Below are 18719 nucleotides of genomic sequence, written 5' to 3' on the forward strand. Positions count from 1 at the left end.
CATGGGAGCTGATTTGAGCACCGCACCACCGATGGTACAAGGGAATCAGCATCCGAGGGGATTACGTTACAAAAAATGTCAGCAATGTGGTACCTTAACAATAACGTCTCCCCGCAGTGAGGCTCAGAAGTTGGCAAACACCTCTCATATACAGTATATGTATGTACACATTCCTCACTTTGATATGGCAACTCCATTGGAGGTTTATCACCTTATAATGAGTGCACTGGCATCCAAGTTACCATCAGCCTTAGGCTAACGAGTTCTGCAAATAAACAATGGAAAATATACCCACAGAAATCTATCTATTGTCAAAATGTATCAGCAATGAAGCCCCTCGAGGAAAACCCGTTTGAACTTGACAGCACACGTGAAAGTCAGTGTGGGAAATCGTGTTTCCCAAAGATAATGTGATTGCTTTCAGCACATCTCGTATCACCGATGGCTGGACTACGTACCGATCACTGGCTGGACTACATATCAATCGCTGGCTGGACTACATCGCAATTGCTGGATCTATTGCAGTGGTAGCATCATGCCTGATGGCATGCCTGTGGGTTCAAATGTAAGCCTTGATTTTAAACCTCAAGCCCCCCAATTGTTTCCAAAAAGCATTACAAAAGATATAAAGATTAGGATTATGGAATCTATCAATGCCAAATATCTTCACACACTTAATGGGCAGATGTCAGGCAGGCAGGTTCTGGATGTTCAGTGCAGCCAGAGGGGGCAATGTTACCTTATCCTTGTGATGATGCAGAAGGATAGATTTGTTGAGAAAGCCCTCCGGATGACAGCGATGCCAGATGAGAACCATCACCATAAAGATGGAGTGCTTTCCTGAGGCAGTCAAAACCTTCTGGAATGATAACAGAAAAGCAATCGGAATCGTGTACCCAAAAATCTTGGAGCTACAGTCACCTTTTAAAGCAATACCAAATGGCACGCAAATTCCGTCTCCAATATGTCTCCGATATGGGTGATGGAGTTTGCGAGTCCCGGGGTCTGAAGGTGATAACTGCACGACTCGAAGGAACAACAAGTTGAGGATTTAATGTGGGTGCCGGAGAGACAGGCTGCCATTTTAATGGCCACTTTTAATCTACTCGATTATAACTGGCTGCTGGCAGCTCGTGCCACCTGCCAATGCGTGTGCAAACGCAGATCTCCATTTTGCTTATTATTATTATTATTATTATTATTTAAAAAAATGCTTCTTACAACATGAAAAATAAGGCAGTCAACTGTAAGATGAAATATCAGGCTTAATCAACATTAAAGAATCAATTGGACTGCATGTTTTTATAGGAAAGGCAGCAAAGCACGAAGTGTTGGCACATCGATGTATATATGTATATATGTGTGTGTGTGTGTGTGTGTGTATATATATATGTATATGTATAATCAGGGCTTGTGAAGGAGCAGAATTATGGAGGCTTCTGGAATTTTGACCAATCTAACGATGTCCAAACAGAATCTGTAAAAAAAAAAATAAAAAAAATACGGCGATATTTCATGGACATGAATATATTTGAATAGAAATGGTAGATGATATGAGATGGTAGTTATTCTGCAACCTTGAGGTTGTGAGTGGATGGGGGTTGGACAGACATGGACACGATTCCACAGGTGGAAAGAGAGAAGGTGAAAAGAATCAGGTGAGCAATAACCAGGGTTTATGAAGGTTCACATGGAAGGGGGTGGTACATGAACATCCTCTCCCCATCAGAGCTGGGGAAGAATTGATTGCTGAAATGGAAGGGCATGCAAGACCGGATGAGAGAGGGTATAAGTTCGAAAGGACCTTGATGGGTGACGCCAATGACGTTCAGGGCCTTGGTCACCTTGGCTTCCAAAAGCATGAGGTAGAATACAGGTGTGCCAGTCCACAAAGAGAACAATACTCAACATTGCTAATGGAAAGAACCTTCACTTGCATCTTCTCTGTATGTCCTTATCCCAAATGAAACATATCTGACCTGATGTGTTTGGATGTTCCATTGGAGGCTCACTCATGATGAAGGGTGATGAGCCTGCCTCAGCATTTATAGATCGGGAAACGTCTTGATGAGACAAGGTGATCAACCCGACGTAAAATCCATGTGGGGCATTCTGCCAAGATACCAGCCTAGTGAAATACACCACTGAGGGTTCCAAACTCTAAAAGCCATATCCACAAATGGTTGCCTACAATTAACATCTCCAGCAGGACATCATGAGCTAATATTTTGAGAAATCCGCCCACCCAAAATTAGCCACCAGCTCAGTGCAATATTGACTGGCAATTGTATAATTTAGGAGTAATTGAAGAGTAATGCAGCGTATGCCAATCATCAGAACCCCATTGGGATGCCATGATTTTAACAGCTAAGAATTGTCCAAAACCTCTTGTGCGAATGATGGAAACCAACTTGTGCCAATGCTTCTTTGATTATTATTGTTTGTCTCGTTCTTTGTGATTGGATCTTCATTTGATTTCCAGTGACTAGAGTGTCATCGCTAATGGGCACAATCCTGGATGGGTCACCACTTCGACACAGGATACCAGCAAGCTGGTACTCACTTTGCCAACCTCAGAAGGATGACAAGCAGAGTCAACCCCACCTGGTATTAATTCAACAGCCAAGCAAGATTTTAACTCAGGATCCTATGATCGCAAGCCCACCACCCGAACCGTTAAGCCAACACCACACATGTGCATTCTAAGTAGGTGGAATATTCATCTCCAGCATTCCATAAATTATTAGTTAATTTGATTGATGACAACAATTACGACGATGATGACTACAACTACTACATTGCTCTGTCGGCCCCAATTATTCTGACCATTTTGTGGGGTTGGCCGAAGAACTTCTTTGAACCCAAGCAAAAATTATGCAGTTAGAAATATAGTAGATGAGAGTAGTACTCTCATATACTGTAGTTGGGAACAGGTCCTACGACAGTAGTCTGCAGAGAATTCCTGCAGGAAAGGAATGCTATTTTTGCATGGGGGATCTTCTCCTTTCGAATGCAGCACATGGCGGTGAGTAACATCATTGGCTGTGCCACTGACGCAACACCCTCTGTAACTTAGGGCAGGGATTTGTAAATATGGTTCCTGCAGGGAGGAGTTAGGTGCTTGGTCTTGTTTGTTCAGGGTGCCAGCGATAGCTCGCCGACTCTTTGCGAAGGACATCATGGAATCTTTAAGGTCCACTGTGGTGATGTTCCCATTACTGTGCTGGTTAGGATGATGCTTTAAATCAAAAGGTTCTAACGAACAAAGGTTCAATTGTCAGAAAGAACCTTTTGATTTTGAGGCGATGTGATGCTGGCAGATGGGACACACCCAGTTTAACATCCCCCCAAAGGACGGCACACAGATTGTTGCCTCACCCTGACTGCAAGACACTGGGACGACAGTTTGTAGCTGGGCCGATTGATTCATTCCCAGGAAAGATGGCTCAGAGGTGAGTGTGCATATCTCGAGGCCATCCAAGGAACATTTTTGGACCAAGACTTCTGCGAACAGGCTGGCCAGACATCCACTGACAAACACTAGCAAACAAGATGCCTGGCTTAAGGTCGATCCAAAAGAATGGTGCACTTTATGATGCAACACCCTGCCATTGTCAGGTCAAGCCAGATGAGATCTGTGACTTGCTTACAGGTACCAGGTAAACCTGTACTAACCTGTTCCATGGTCGGGTTGTCGGCAACTAAACTGTCTCCCCCACCAGGTTTTCTGGTGAGGAGGGTATTTGGATATGGACACCCAGCAGGATTAAAAACAAAACCTGTCAAAGGGCAGAGGAGCTCCTTGTGAGCCAACGGCCATCCATATCTAGTGCCCAACTGCGTCTGCAGATGTCCGCCTGCAGTTGGGTTACTTCTTATTAGGAGGTTAGTGGCAGGATTTGCACTCCGGCCACCGTAAAACCCTTCATTCCGCAAAACGTAAAAAAAAACCTGAAAACCCACTCCGTGGGAGGACCACCGATGCTGATGCCCTTCGCAGGGCAGCTCACCGGATGACGGGATTGGGGCAACGCCTTTGGGACCCACACTCTTTGATGATAGGAGGAAAACCACGGGGTAAATTTCCTGGGTCAGATTGCGGTGGTGAGTGGCAGAGTGGTGCTGAGGAGTCGTCCACCAGACGGCCGTCTCCTTGGGTTAACCCGAGGCGGTCCCTTCGGGTGGGTGCCTGGAATGTCCTATCCCTAAGAGAGGATGATCACCTGTCTCTGTTATCATCTGAGCTCAAGTGCTTGGACATCGGTATTGCAGCTCTCTCTGAGGTTCGGAGACCGGATTGCGGCGAGATAATGCTGGGTGGTTACACCTACTATTGGTCTGGTTGCTCTGATGGTTACCATACCCAAGGAGTTGCTGTCGCTCTATCCAATAAGCTGACTCCAATGACAATTGAGGTAACACTGTTTAGGGAGCATATTATTGGACTAAGCATTCATCACTCCTTGTGTGTCGTTTCCCTGGTCTCTGTTTATGCTCCAACTGAGGCGAGTGATCTCACCATGAAGGATGCATTTTATGCCAAGCTCGAGTCTGTGGTTGATCAATGCCCCAAGCGAGATACTCTTCTCGTCTTGGGGGATTTCAATGTGTCGACTGGAACTGATAGGGACGGTTATGAGGTGTGTGTTGGTCCTCATGGGTCAGGAACTATGAACCAGAATAGCACTAAGTTCCTTGACTTTGCAAGTCATGGACTTTAGGTGGCTGGTTCATGGTTTCAGCGCCCACAGGCTCATTGCTGGACTTGGTATTCCAACGCTGGTGGTGCGGAAAAGGAGATTGACCATGTGATCGTTGATCGTCAGTGCAGGATTATCCAGAACTGCAGGGTCCACCGGAGTGCTCAGTTCCTCAACACAGACCACAGGCTTGTTGTAGCAACTCTGAAGTTTCAGCTTCAATCTGGGGAATGGTACAATCCCAACCAAGGCTGGATGTTGGCAAGCTCAAGGATGAGAGGGTAGCTGAAGAGTTTGCTTACAGGCTGAGTGGGGATTTGGGAGGTTTGGGTGCTTTGGGAATCCTGAAGAGTTGTGGAGCGCCTTCATGACCACCTTCCTTGATGTTGCCAGTGGATGTCTTGGAACTCACCGAAGGGCAAAGAAGAATTTTGTCTCTCAAGGGACACTGGATACCATTGACCAGAGTCGCAGGGCCAGGCTGAATGGCAGAGCTGAGCTGTTCAGGGAGCTGAGGCGTAAAACTGTACGTGCACTAAGGGTGGACAAGGAGGCCTATGTGCGAGGAATCTGTGAGGGGGTAGAGCATCACCTGTGGTCAAGGGATTCTTACATCCTGCTTACAGGGGAATTCACGCATTGCGTTCATCCAAACCCATCCCTCAGAGCACTGCAGTTAGAGCAGAGAGTGGTAGGCTCTTGACAGAGGAGTACGAAGTGAAGGCCCGCTGGGCCACTTACTTTGAGCGGCTGTACCAGGCTGATCCACCAGCTGTTGAGTTGGATGCCAGGGGTGTTACAATCCCTGTTGCTGTCCCTCCAATCAACTGTGGTCCACCTTTGCTTGTGGAAACACAGGCTGCGGTGAACCGGTTGAAGTGGGGTGAAGCTCCTGAGATCTGTGGCATCCATGCTGAACTTCTCAAGGCTGGTGGAAATGCTGTACTTATGTCGTTGCATGCAGTTCTGTGCTCCGCTTGGAACACAGGCATCATTCCACTGACTGGAAGAGGGGCTTTGTTGTCTCTCTCTGGAAAGTGAAGGGTGATTGCCAAGACTGCATCAACTACCGAGTAGTGACGCTACTCTCAGTGCCGGGCAAGATCTTTGCTCATATAATTTTTGATAGGGTTCGCCACCATATGCTTGCGCACCATCCTCCAGAGCATTCAGGCTTTATACCAAAGAGGTCAACCATTGACTGTATCCGTGCTCTTCGGGTCTTCGCCAAACGCAGATGAGAGTTTTGGCAGGGGCTGCTTGCAGCCTATGTTGATCTCTGTAAAGCATTTGTTTCAGTGAATCTGGATGCCCTTTGGAGGATTCTAGGTCTTCGTGGGGTGCCACCAAAACTGATCAATCTGATGTCTGACGTATACTCTGGTACTGAGAGTGCTGTGAGATGTGGTGATACCATCTCCGACTTATCTCCCATTGTTACTGCAGTCCGTCAGGGCTGTGTACTGGCCCCCACACTTTTCAGCACTTGTATGGACTGGATTCTGGGGAGGATGTCGGAGAGATCAAGCTGCAGTGCATGGTTTGGTAATGTCAACATCTCTGGGCTTGATTTCGCAGATGATGCAGTCATCTTTGTGGAGACTCTGGATACTCTTTTGGGGGCATCCTGGAGTATATACTCTGGATATCCTTGGGTTGCTGAATGAGGAGTCAGAGCCGCTGGGATTATGGGTTTCCTGGGTCAGAACTGAGATCCAGGCTTTCAATGACATCTTGGATGCTGCTATCTTGTCTGTACCTATTTGTATTGAGGACATGGAGAAATTCACTTTCCTTGGCAGTGATATTCATGTCTCTGCTGGCTGTGAGCCAGAGGTCAATAGACGTCTGGTCGGCCCTGGGGAATCATGGAATCACTGGTGATGGAGTGTGTCACTGTGAGTACCTGAGCAGGAGGACGAAAGTCCGAGTCTTCAGGTCCTTGGTGCTTCCAGTCTTGCTCTATGGATGTGAGATTTGGACTCTGACCAAGGATCTGAAGACGGAGACTTAATTGCTTTGGTACGATGTCTCTTCTGAGAATCCTTGGCTATCGCTGGTCAGACTTTGTATCCAACGAGCGGTTGCTGAGAGAGACTCAAATGAGATTTGTTACCTGCATAGTCCGTGAGCGTCAGCTGTGGCTGTATGGACATGTTGCTCATTTTCCTGACGCTGATCCTGCTCACCAGATTCTCTCAGTGAGGGAGCCTCGTGAGTGGAGGAGGCCAATGGATGACCAGTACCTTGTGGTTTCAGCAGGTTGATCAGCATCTCAAGGAGATGGGGATGGGCCAGGCATCTCTCTGGGGGATGGCCAGACGGACGCCCCTCGCGTACTGGGGGAAAGTTGGATGGAGCAACGCGTTGCTCCGGCACATGCTCCCATACCTGACCTGACCCTGCCTGCGTATAGCACCAATCGGACAGTTTTTGCCAGCTCTGGAATCAAACCCACACGAGACATCTTAAAGATAAGTGCACCACCTCAACACCATCCTGTGGACAAGTAACTGGCACAGAATGGTGAACATCAATCAATTTCCTTTTTCAGATCAGGGCTTTATACACAACAAATAGCCTGGTGTTGGCGCAGTGGTTAGGGCAGCAGCTTGGGATCCAAAAGGTCCTGAGTTCAAGCCCCGTTGGGCCACTGAATTAATACACCAGGGGGTTGACTCAGCCTGTCATCCTTCCGAGGTCGGCGAAATGAGTACCAGTGTACTGGGCCGGTGTATACCCCGGTTAAAATAGGTGTACCATATCCCTGTGTCGTAAGAGGCGACCAGGGTTGCGTCAGGAAGGGCATCCGGCGTAAAACATGTGCCAAATCACTATGCGGATCATACGGATGATCCGCTGTGGCGACCCCTAACGGGAGCATCCGAAAGAAGAAGAAGAAAGAAGAAGGCTTTATACACAACAAACTGAGTTTTGAGCATTTAGGATTATTACAGGTCAGATGATGTGGAAAGCTTGCTGTTGGCTTAACCGTTAAGGTGGCTGCCTTGCGATCTTAGAGTTTTGCGTTTGAGCCCCTGTCTGCCGTTGAATTAACATGAGGTGGGGTTGACTCAGCCCATCATCCTTCCTCCAGCAGCACAGCTGTGCCCCCAAAAAATGATGCAGCCAGCAGCCACAGGCTGCACACGATCGACGGAGGACGTGGAATCAACATCACACCATTATGACGTCATCACAAGATGTCCTTTAGCAAGAACCAATTATCACAGATATTATGCGATAGCTTGCTCACCTTATATGTTGGGACAAGGCATTCCACAAAACTTGAGGACAGCAACTTGTCCTGCTATTTTAAATTAAATAATACTGTCTCAAGGAAGTAACGAGATGGTTCGAAGACGGTGTTATCATCATTAACTAGAACGGCGCTTGGTAAAGTGCAAACTTCTTCCAGGCTGAACAGTTTACGTTTTGTATCCCAACTGAAAGGCTGGATTCGGACCTGAACCCAAATTGTTCTTGTCACCTACCCAACTCATCCACCAAGTTTTGTCGTAACTCGTCCACAACATTTTGAAATATCGTGCTATACAGACAGTGCAGTATATCGTTTTTGGCCCCATATCTGAATTGTGAAGAATCACTTAAAAAGAAAAGAAAAAAAAGATTGTATCCACATCCAAATCCAGATCTTCACCAAAATTGAATCAGTTCATCCTTGTTGCACACCCAATCTGCCACCAAATTTCGTCTGAAACCGTCCATAACTTTTTGAGATTTTCTGACTGAGCAGGATGACAAACAGACAGACAAACGGGTGAAAACATAATCTCCGTGTGTGTATGTGTGTAAGAGGAGATGGAGAGAGATAGGATGGGGCAGACAAGTGAGAAAAGAAAAAAAAACTTGTTTTACTCCTTCATTTATAGAAACTCATGCAGAAGGTTGAACATCTATTACATACAGGACAAGGACATCATTATTCGTGTCGTTGTGGAATTAGGAGGCAATTTAACAAATCAAAATAATACACGGGAATTGAACCTGGGATCCAAGCACAGTGAGTTCAATACTCAGATGGGAATGCCAAACGGGCGAAAGTGAAAACAGTAATTGATCAATTACCGCAAGGTGGCATAGGATAGAAAGAGGCAGATGGATCAAGAGCTGTGGAAGGATGCAAAGATAACCATTGGCCACCATATTGTCTCAGGTGGGCAGGAATCAGGGCCTGTGCCTTTTAAAGTCCTGGAGAGACATGGTGATGACATCCTTGGGTTCCAAAGCATCATACGGTGCTAGATAGGAATTTTGGATGGCAGTTGTAGCAATCAAGTAGATAAGCAGGCAATTGTCTTAATCAAAATAATAATCTGAGAGTATAGAGATCATCAAACAAAGAGCCTGTGGCAGGTGCGCGAAGCAAAAAGACATCTTGGCAGTCCCTGTGATATAACAGATAATCTGTCTGGCGTGGTAACTGGGCTTTCAGAATTCCTCATCTGAAGACTCATGATGGTGTCAAGAAATGGGAGATGATATTTTGTGATGGTTTTGTGCTTGCATTAAAAATTCACCGCTCTGACTTTGAGATGCACCTGATATCATGGCATCGTTCATCAACAATATAAACTGAACAGTCCAATGGGATAGAAACTGGCCTATGCCTGCTACACCTTTGAATAATAATAACAATAATAATAACTGGAGGCGTTATATTTTATAACTGCCAGCACTTATGGCTGGGTACCATACAACCCCCCCCCCCCCCCCCGCTCTGATACAACCCTGCTTCCTTTGGACACCTGACCGGCAACGTCTTCCCACTTTACCCAGAGAAAACGTTTTTTTTCCCCTTCAATCCAATATAGCCACCAAGTCATGTGACCTATCAATTAATATCACATGCCTCCTCCCTCCCCTTCCCCTTCCTCAGTAAGTTTCCAAGTGTAATTGCTTGTGTTGTTTCACGTTTCAGGTAGAGAGCTCGCCAAGTGGCTGAAGCACTCAAGCAAGTACGTACCTTCATTGGGCGGTGTATTTTCGACTGCTGCTGCGATCGTTGAAAACAAAACATACATTGCCTTGTTTGAGGTATCATCAAAATGTTCGTTTTTTTTTCCTCAAAACCGGTACCCATAATTATGGATACAAGACACGTTGTCATCAGGAATAGACTAATCTATCTATAATTCCAGCAATCTCTGTGTGTCTGTGAGTCCGTCTGTCTGTACGTCTGCGACCGCTGTTTCTCGACAACCGCTGGTCCGATCTAATTGAAACTTGCCAGGTATATTGCTGGGGACCTGACGATGTGCCTTTTCAAGGTTTGATATTAATCGGACAAGTGCTTCCCAAGTTATGGCCATTTATTTACCAAACCAATGACAGGACACGGCGCAATGACGTCACAATTGACAATTTTTTTTTTTTTTTGTACGTACGGGCACACACTAGTTATAAATTATTTACGGAAGCCTGTTCAGTATTTCACGACAAAGCCGATGTTAATATTTATTCACTTCACACAACATGCGCATTACATATCCATTTGTTTGTTTGAAAGCTTTTAAAAGTCGGGTGAAAACGAAGAGTATTTTAATGAAAGACCACAATTTTCTTTCCTCTGCATAATATGAAAATTAATATACCTTCATTGGGCGGTGTATAATTATACCGGTGCCGCAATTGTTCAAAACAAAACAGGCATTACCTTGTTTAAAGTGTAATCAAATTGTACATTTCTTTCGTCAAAACGGCAGCTTCATTTTATAAAAGAATCACGGGTTGTTGAGTCTTCAAATGTACAGTACGAGGCCTGTATAAACATATTGAGCGATGTGAAGCAAAAGATATGGTCGTGATTTTTTTCTGGACGGCTGGAGGGAAAGCTGTGGCCTCGCTAAAAGGCGGTGCTTGTGATGTTTGCTGAGACGAGGGAAGGTGTCGCCACAGAATGGGCAGCACTTATGACCCATTCACACACATACACCAACAGCTCTATGCAGTGTATAAGATATGATTTATTGGGTATGATAAAATAATTAATTCTCTGAAACTGAATAACCAATCAAATACTGGACTTTTCAGGTATAATCAGATAAGCGGTTCCAGAGAAAACATTATTTCATATTTTTCTTCAATCCAATATGGCCGCCGAACCACGTGATTGATCAATTATTCTTTATCACCCTGATATCCCCCAACTCAAGCAGAACATGTCTGTGAAGTTTCCCCTCAATCTGTCCAGCTGTTCTGGAGAAGATTTTTGAAGGTTTTGGGTAAATCCAAGATGGCTTCCAGACCATGTGACCGATGACATCATAGTTTACAAAATATATTCATCATGTGTCGCTGATCATTTGTGTGCAGATTAACTTCGATCTCGAAAGCGGTTCTGCAAAGGAAGAATTTTTACTTTTTTTTTTGAAAAGACCAATATGGATGCCAAACCACATGATGGATGAAGTCATAATTTTTTTTTGTGCTTACAACTTTCCCTAGATGAACATCAGAAATTTTCAGACTGATGGGATGTAGCGTTCTACATGTCGAATTTTCACCGGGATACCACTTCACCGATGTCACGGTTAACATCACTTATACCCCTTGAAGAGGTCTTCACAAAGAGCCATATTTCAGATTTTTTTTTGTCAATCAGCCAAGTCGTGGCTAAGAAAACACATGTTTAAGGAAGTTGTCGAGCAAAAAAAGACCCAAAATGGGACAAAGAATAATAAAAAATAATCTGAACAGAAACAACAGGAAAGGCAAATGGTACCCCAATAATCTTCGATTTAATTATATGCTTGTCAGTCTGTCTGTCCCTCCATCGCATACTAGGACATGACGGAATCCCGCAAGATTGTGAATTAAACTTTGTTTTGTGGTTCTTATATTTTAACGTACATATATATATATATATATATATATATATATATATATATATATATATATATATATATATATATATATATATATATATATATATATATATAATATACCTGGTGTTGGCTCAATGGTTAGGGTGGTGGCTTGGAATCCTCTGATCCTGAGTTCAAACTCCACTCCACTGTTGAATTCATACCAGGTGGGGTTGACTCTTCCTGTCATCCTTCTGAGGTCGGCAAAATGAGTGCCAGCATGCTGGTATACTGCGTCGGAGTGGCGACCCGTCCAGGATTGTGTCCAATAGCCAAGGAGACTGCTTAGGCAGCACCAACGCTCTGCATGGAGTATGGTCCCAATGGATGGATGGATATATAATATAAATGTACAAGAAAGTATATGTATATATATATATATATATTAGCAGGGATACCCATACTCCGCACAGGAATTCCGTGGATGACGGCGGGTCTGAAGGAGTATATGTCACAGTTAATTGTAAAATTGTAGAGGCTGCCACCATTATTTTTTTTTTCATCACCACGATAATATTATATTTTCCCCGCCATGTTTTATATGCAGAAGACTCGAGTTCAAAAATATTAAGATCTATTGCCGCATCAGATAATAAACCATAATGCCTCAACAATGTGAGGCTGGTTTCATGTCATCATTTGCGACTTAATTAATTCTCATTCTCTACAAATTCCGTTGGTCCCATGTCAATCGGCTGAACTTGAAAAATTAACGTTACGCAATCAGGTGATGACGTCAAAATTTGGAAACTGGGAAGTCAGAAGTCATTGTCTTCAATTGACTGTAGCATTATTTTTTCATTCTATTGCAAATGGCGTTGGCCCCATGTCAATCGGCTGAACTTGAAAAATTAACGTTACGAAATCAGGTGATGACGTCATAATTCGGAAACCGGAAGTCGGAAGCACAATTCTTTTACATCGGGACACTCCCGGGTACATGTTCTGTCAGCATGTGAAGTTTGGTGAGGAACAGTCCAGTACTTTTCGCGTGCATAGGTCACAGACAAACACACACACAGACATACACATAGACAGACACACTTTCAACTCTATACATATAGATATATATATATATATATATATATATATATATATATATATATATATATATATATATGTATAAAATATACATATATACAGTACACACACACACACACACACACACACACACACACACACACACACACACACATATATATATATATATATATATATATATATATATATATATATATATATATATATATATACATATATATTAGGGTGTTCCAAAAAAATGAAAGTTTGATTTTTGCTGCTCCCTGATTTTGCCTTTGTTCCAATACCCCATCAGAACAAAAATGAACAAAATTCCATGATATTTAGGGGTTCCTCAAGTTGGCACAATTATGTCCATTATGGAGAGGGCATTTTGCACATTTTTCCTTGGAAAAACTATTCTTTCATCCTATATGACTGCTGTGGTTTTTGAAAATATCAAACAACCATATTAATTATTAACCATCCGACATATATATGTTGAGATCCAGGTGAGGTCCACAGCGATTAAGGTCAAGCTTTGTTCATCACCGATCTTGGGAGAGAAGGTTTATTTCACATCAGACATATGCATATGGAGACAACAGGCTTTGAACACAATAGTCCACCCAGCCTAATCCTCTGGTGAGCGGTCTTTCGGTACTGCCTTATATTCAATTTACTGCGACCTTTGAATGACTGTGTGTCAAAGAGGATTTATTACCATTCATTAATCTATTGCATTCTTCTGTCAGTACTGCTGATAAGAGAGCGCAGAGAGTGCAGAAACAACACCCTTGATTCCTTAAGGAATTTTAAAAGGTAGCCTCCTACATGTTTTTAGGCCTTAACAGTTCTGGGCAGTAGTCCAACAGATTCCAGGTAGCTCAGCTGCCCGATTAGCAAGGTCATTCGAACGGTCAACAAGGCCAGCTGTGTTGTAACAATGTCAAAACAAGTTTCTTGACAGTGCACAGATAAACTAATGGGAAGATTTATCCTTTCCCTCTTTCCAATTGAAACTAAAGAGTTTTAACCAAACACTAGTAGACGTGTTTGGTTGCTGTTAGAGTACATACAATCCCGACATTTCCCTCCTCTTGTTTCTTTGAAACATTTGCAAAAGAAACTACAAATGAAGAAAAGGAGCATCCGCAGGCGGCAGGTCAGCAGACAGCAACCTCCAGTGGGTGGCCATCCTTAGGTTTAGCTCCAGATGGACCAAAACGATCGGGAGTTCCAGCTGCGCCCCTAGCCCAAAAGGGGTTCCTACCCACTTTCCAACCGGTCCACTAACACCCCAAGTCTTCAACAAGGGAAATCGGGAAATATCGCAACATTTAAACATAGAATATAAGGAAACCAAGCACTCCCAAAAGCTGTTCGTACAAGAATTGCTCATGGCTAAACAAGAATGAAGTTATACAGGAATATACGTTCCATTAAATATTTGATTACATATATATATTGCCGCTTAATGGACTTCATGAACAACAAGTAAGGCAGTGTTAAAGTATATAAATGTAATGTTCTTTATGAACAAAGCAAAATAATATTTGATAAACTACAAGCCAGAGTATAATGAAGGCACAACTTGCCAGCAATTACCAACAAGGCAAATCAAATGGTATTTCTACCTAGCCCTTCAATTGGTGCAAGCAACGAAAGACATTCGTCCAATGTGAGTTGAAGCAATTGTTCATCACTCGGAGGAAGCCAAAGTAATGGATCGGCGACTACTGCAAGGTTACAATATGTTTCCTTGTTCATGGGTTGGGGTGACATGGGTGGGGTACATAGTATTGGAGTGGGGGGGGGTAGGTGCAAGTGCAGGGAGGTTTGAGGAGGGCAGCAGTCCAGCGGTGTTCACCGGGGCCATCTCCGTCTGTACTAGCTGGGTACTGGGCTTTGTTGTCCATCCTGAAAAACACTTTCCAATGGCCTTTTGGGCAATTACCTTGAAAACCATCAGTAATATAAAGGCTGCCACGATGATTATCAGGATTGTTATAAAATCTCAAAACACTTCCTCGCCAACCCCCATACAATCCCTTTACCCAGCTACCCATGTTATCACCACTGTAGTCTTTATATTTGCTCGCCTCTTTCCTTATGTGACCCGCGAGGTCATTAATGTTTTCTGAATTATCTGGGATGTACGTACAACACTCTTTGCCAATTACAGCACATGTTCCCCCTTTTCAGCTAGGATCATGTCTAAAGCTATTCTATTTTGCATTACAGTAGTCCTTAATGCGACCAGCTCCGCGCTAATTTTCTCAAAACCATCAGCGGTATCATTTCCCATTATTTCCAATGTTGATGCCATGCTGATAAGTTCCCCTACCCGCAACCCAGGCCCCATATCGGGGGAAAATTATCATTGCTGCATATGCTCCATCTGATATAGCTCTCTTACGTCGTGTCCGATCTATCTCAGAGAATGGGTCAGTGATCAAACGCATGTGCGGTACGACGTACGCAAGATAACATGAACCGCCCCATTTGTTTGGCAGCCATGGGTAGGCTCTATACCCACACACAAAATATGTGCCATTAGATGCAACCTTCGGATATGTTCCATTCTCTCCCTTCCTGTTGGCTGGTAAGTCACTTATCTCTATTGATATATTACAAGTGGAGTTCCCTGCCTGAAATCTGGCACATGAGGGCTTTGTCCAAGTAAGGCAGATAAACCCCATACGCTTATATGTGATTCTGAAGTACGGAGGTCTTTTCTTTAAATTAAAAGGAGGGTACCACGCACCTGTAAAGTCTACACATGATGAGTTACTGTTTTTTTTTTGTCAAATTAAAATTGTTGTACCAAGCAGCACCACAGTAGTCTATTTCCTCAAATGGGATCACAGATAATGGCAAACCCGTTTGTGAGGAGTGCGGGAGATAAGCACACACCCAGCACTTAGTCTCATTACTTAATGTAGCATATTTGTGCGACAAAAGTAAGAATGTATTTATCCCATGTACTCCCAACTCGTGTAAATGTTCAGTGTGGTTCCCACTGCTCTTTTCCCCCTCTGTTGGATGGGTTGGATTGTCCAGTTATCAATTTGCCCTTCCACTTCCCAGCTTCCCATCCATGAGGCAATTATGGCAACTAGGATTTGCTGTAATGGGTTCATTCTTGCACAGCCTCCTCCTCTGCTGAGATGGCAAGTTTGCAGTGTGAAAAGTGTATCCAAGCAGGCTTACCTTCGCACTTTACGGCGGTTGGGGTGGTCAGCAATACCTGAAACGGTCCCTTCCACCGTGGTTCCAAGGCCGTTTTCCTTGTAAAGTGCTTTATCAGTACGTAGTCTCCTGGCTGGAAGGTGTGATACGGCCTTTCCACCGGCTCGGGTAAGGCCTCCTTCACTCTCGTGTGTATCGTCCTCGCGATCCTGGAGAGCTGTTTACAGAATGTCAGCATGTTTTCATCCATCATTGCAATACTCAATTTATTTATGTCGGTGGGGGCAGTTACGGGAAGTCGCATCGGCCTTCCCATTAGTATTTCATGAGGGGATAACCCTGTCTTCCGGTTCACTGTGGATCGCATGCTCATTAGTGCCAAGGGTAATGCATCTGGCCACTTCAACCCTGTTTCCGTTGTTAGTTTCGCCAGCTTGTTCTTTAGGATACCGTTCTGCCTTTCCACGGCGCCTGCTGACTCTGGATGATAAACACAGTGAAATGCCTGTCTTATTCCCAGTGCTTTACACGCTGCCTGTGTTAGTTCCCCCGTAAAGTGCCCCCCTTGATCATGTGATATTTTGTGAGGGATGCCGAATCGGCAGAAGAAGCTTTTTAACAAGTGCTTCACAACGGTGGCAGCATCTGCCTTTGTACATGGGTATGCCTCTACCCATTTGGTGAACATGTCTACCACTACCAAGACATTTCCATATCCGCATGATGGTGGCATATTTATAAAGTCTATTTGTAGGTGCACAAAAGGACCCCATGGGGGATGGGTGGGCTCCCGGCTGCCCTATCTTATCAATTTTGTGTTGGTTGTGTTGTTGACATATCTGGCAAGTTTTACAGACCCCTTCTGCTATTTTCCCAATTCCTGGGGCATACCATGATTCTTGTACTTGTCTCACAGTCCTCTCTTGCACACATGTCCATTCAAATGGGCCATGCGTGCAAGCCATGGAAGGATTTCAACAGGTGCTATTACCTTCCCTTGTTTGACCAAAGTCCATTGTCATCCGCTACTCCTCCCGCTGCTTGCCACTTATCATGGTCCTTCTGTGTTGCAGCAGCTTGAATTGCAATAATGTCTGACAAGCTGTATTGGTGCAGCTTGATTTGCTCTTTCGCCAATCGTGCCTGCATTATCGAAGGCAAAGGCAGACTAGCCGCCTCTTTTGCAGCTTTGTCTGCTTTATTATTACCTTTGTCAATGTCAGTTGTCAGTTTCTGGTGTGCACGGCATTTAATGACTGCAATTTCCGCTGGCAGTGTAATGCTTGTCAACAGCTCGGACACCAAACTGCCATTCTTTATTGGTGTTCCTGCTGAGGTAAGAAACCCTCTCAGTTTCCATATTGCACCTTTGTCATGTACAACACCAAAAGCATAGCTAGAGTCAGTATATATGTTCACCACGGAATCGGCAGACAGCTCGCAGGCCCTAATAAGGGCACACAATTCCGCCTGCTGGGCGGAGAAATGAGAAGGCAGACGGGACGCTTCCATTAATTCGTCAATCGTACACACAGCGTATCCTGCATGCCCCGAGCCATCTAGTCCTCGGTATGCCGAACCATCAACAAACAAGGTGAGGTCCGGTCGCTCTAGTGGTTGATCCTTTAGATCCGGGCGTACAGTGGATACTTCCTGGATCGCCTCCGTGCAATCGTGTGGGTCGCCGTCGTCCTCCGTTGGCAGCAAAGAGGCTGGATTAAGGACGTTGCATCTTTCAATCTGTAGGTTCGGTTGGTGTAGGAGAGTCGTCTCATACTGCATCAGACGTGTATTGGTTAAATGCTGTGTTTGTTTTTGTGTGAGCAAAGCCGCAACACAGTGGGGAACCCTTAGAACCAGCGGGTGCCCCATTACAATTTCCGCCGTGCGTTTTACTGCATAACTGGCTGCAGCCACTGCTTGTAAACAAAAAGGTAGGCCGCGTTTCGACCGGGTCCAGCCTTCGACTGAAGTATGCGATTGGTCGTTGGTGGTCACCGTGCGATTGTGTTAGCACAGCCTGTGCAAATCCCTTTGTTTCATGAGAGTAAAGGAAGAACGTTTTGTCATAATCCGGTAGCCCCAGAGCGGGAGCCACCGAAAGTGCTGCTTTTAATTTTGTAAAGCATTCCCCCATCTGCTCATTCCACACGATTTTATGTGGCTGGTTTCTCCCGACCACAACATACAGTTCCTTGGTTAGGATTGCATAATCAACAACCCATTGTCTACAGTAAGTTGCCATACCTAGGAATCGCATCATCTCCTTCTTCGTGCGAGGGCGGGGGACCTCCGTGATCGAGGTTATCCTCCCTTTGTCCAACTCCCTCTTTCCGTGGGAGATGTAGTGTCCCAGATACTTGACCCTTTCTTGGACCATTTGCAGTTTGTCTTTGTTTACCTTGTGGCCTTTTGTTGCTAACGCCTCGTAGCAGCTGCAGCGTATCGTTTGTACACGCTGCTTTATTTGGGGAGCAAATTAGCAGGTCATCCACATACTGTAGCAGGACTGAATTACTTTTGAAAACAAATATCTTCTAGATCTTTGTGTAGAGCCCGCGAGAATAAAGTTGGACTGTCTGCGAACCCCTGGGGCAATACAGTCCATGTGTACTGACGGCCTTTGTACGTAAAGGCAAATAAAAACTGCGATTCCTTATCGATGGGTACACTAAAAAACGCAGAGCATAGATCGATGACTGAGAAATGAGTGGAGTTAGCGGGAATAGATGTTATCAGTCCCTCTGCACTAGGTACCACGGGGTGAACACCTTGGATTATCTCATTCACTTCTCGCAAATCTTGGACAAATCTCCATTTATCTTTCTGTGGTTTTTTCACTGGCAATATAGGTGTGTTACACGGACTTGTAGTTTCCACAATTATACCCTGTTCCTTCAAGGATTTGATTACGGGTGCA

At 44.5% G+C, this 18719-nt stretch overlaps 1 long non-coding RNA gene across 1 annotated transcript in view; it reads right to left on the reverse strand.

Moving 5' to 3' along the window:
• Nucleotides 1–739: 739 nt before the first annotated feature.
• Nucleotides 740–18719, reverse strand: part of LOC147030849 (uncharacterized) — a 91565-nt gene continuing 73585 nt past the window's right edge. The window contains exon 4 of the long non-coding RNA XR_015055814.1: nucleotides 740–859. This is a non-coding gene — a long non-coding RNA (uncharacterized LOC147030849). The remainder of the gene's footprint in view (nucleotides 860–18719) is intronic.

Source organism: Eptatretus burgeri, chromosome 3 (genome assembly GCF_056783735.1).
Source record: "Eptatretus burgeri isolate ZD-2024b chromosome 3, Ebu_testis_v1, whole genome shotgun sequence".
NCBI classification, from domain to species: Eukaryota; Metazoa; Chordata; class Myxini; order Myxiniformes; family Myxinidae; genus Eptatretus; species Eptatretus burgeri.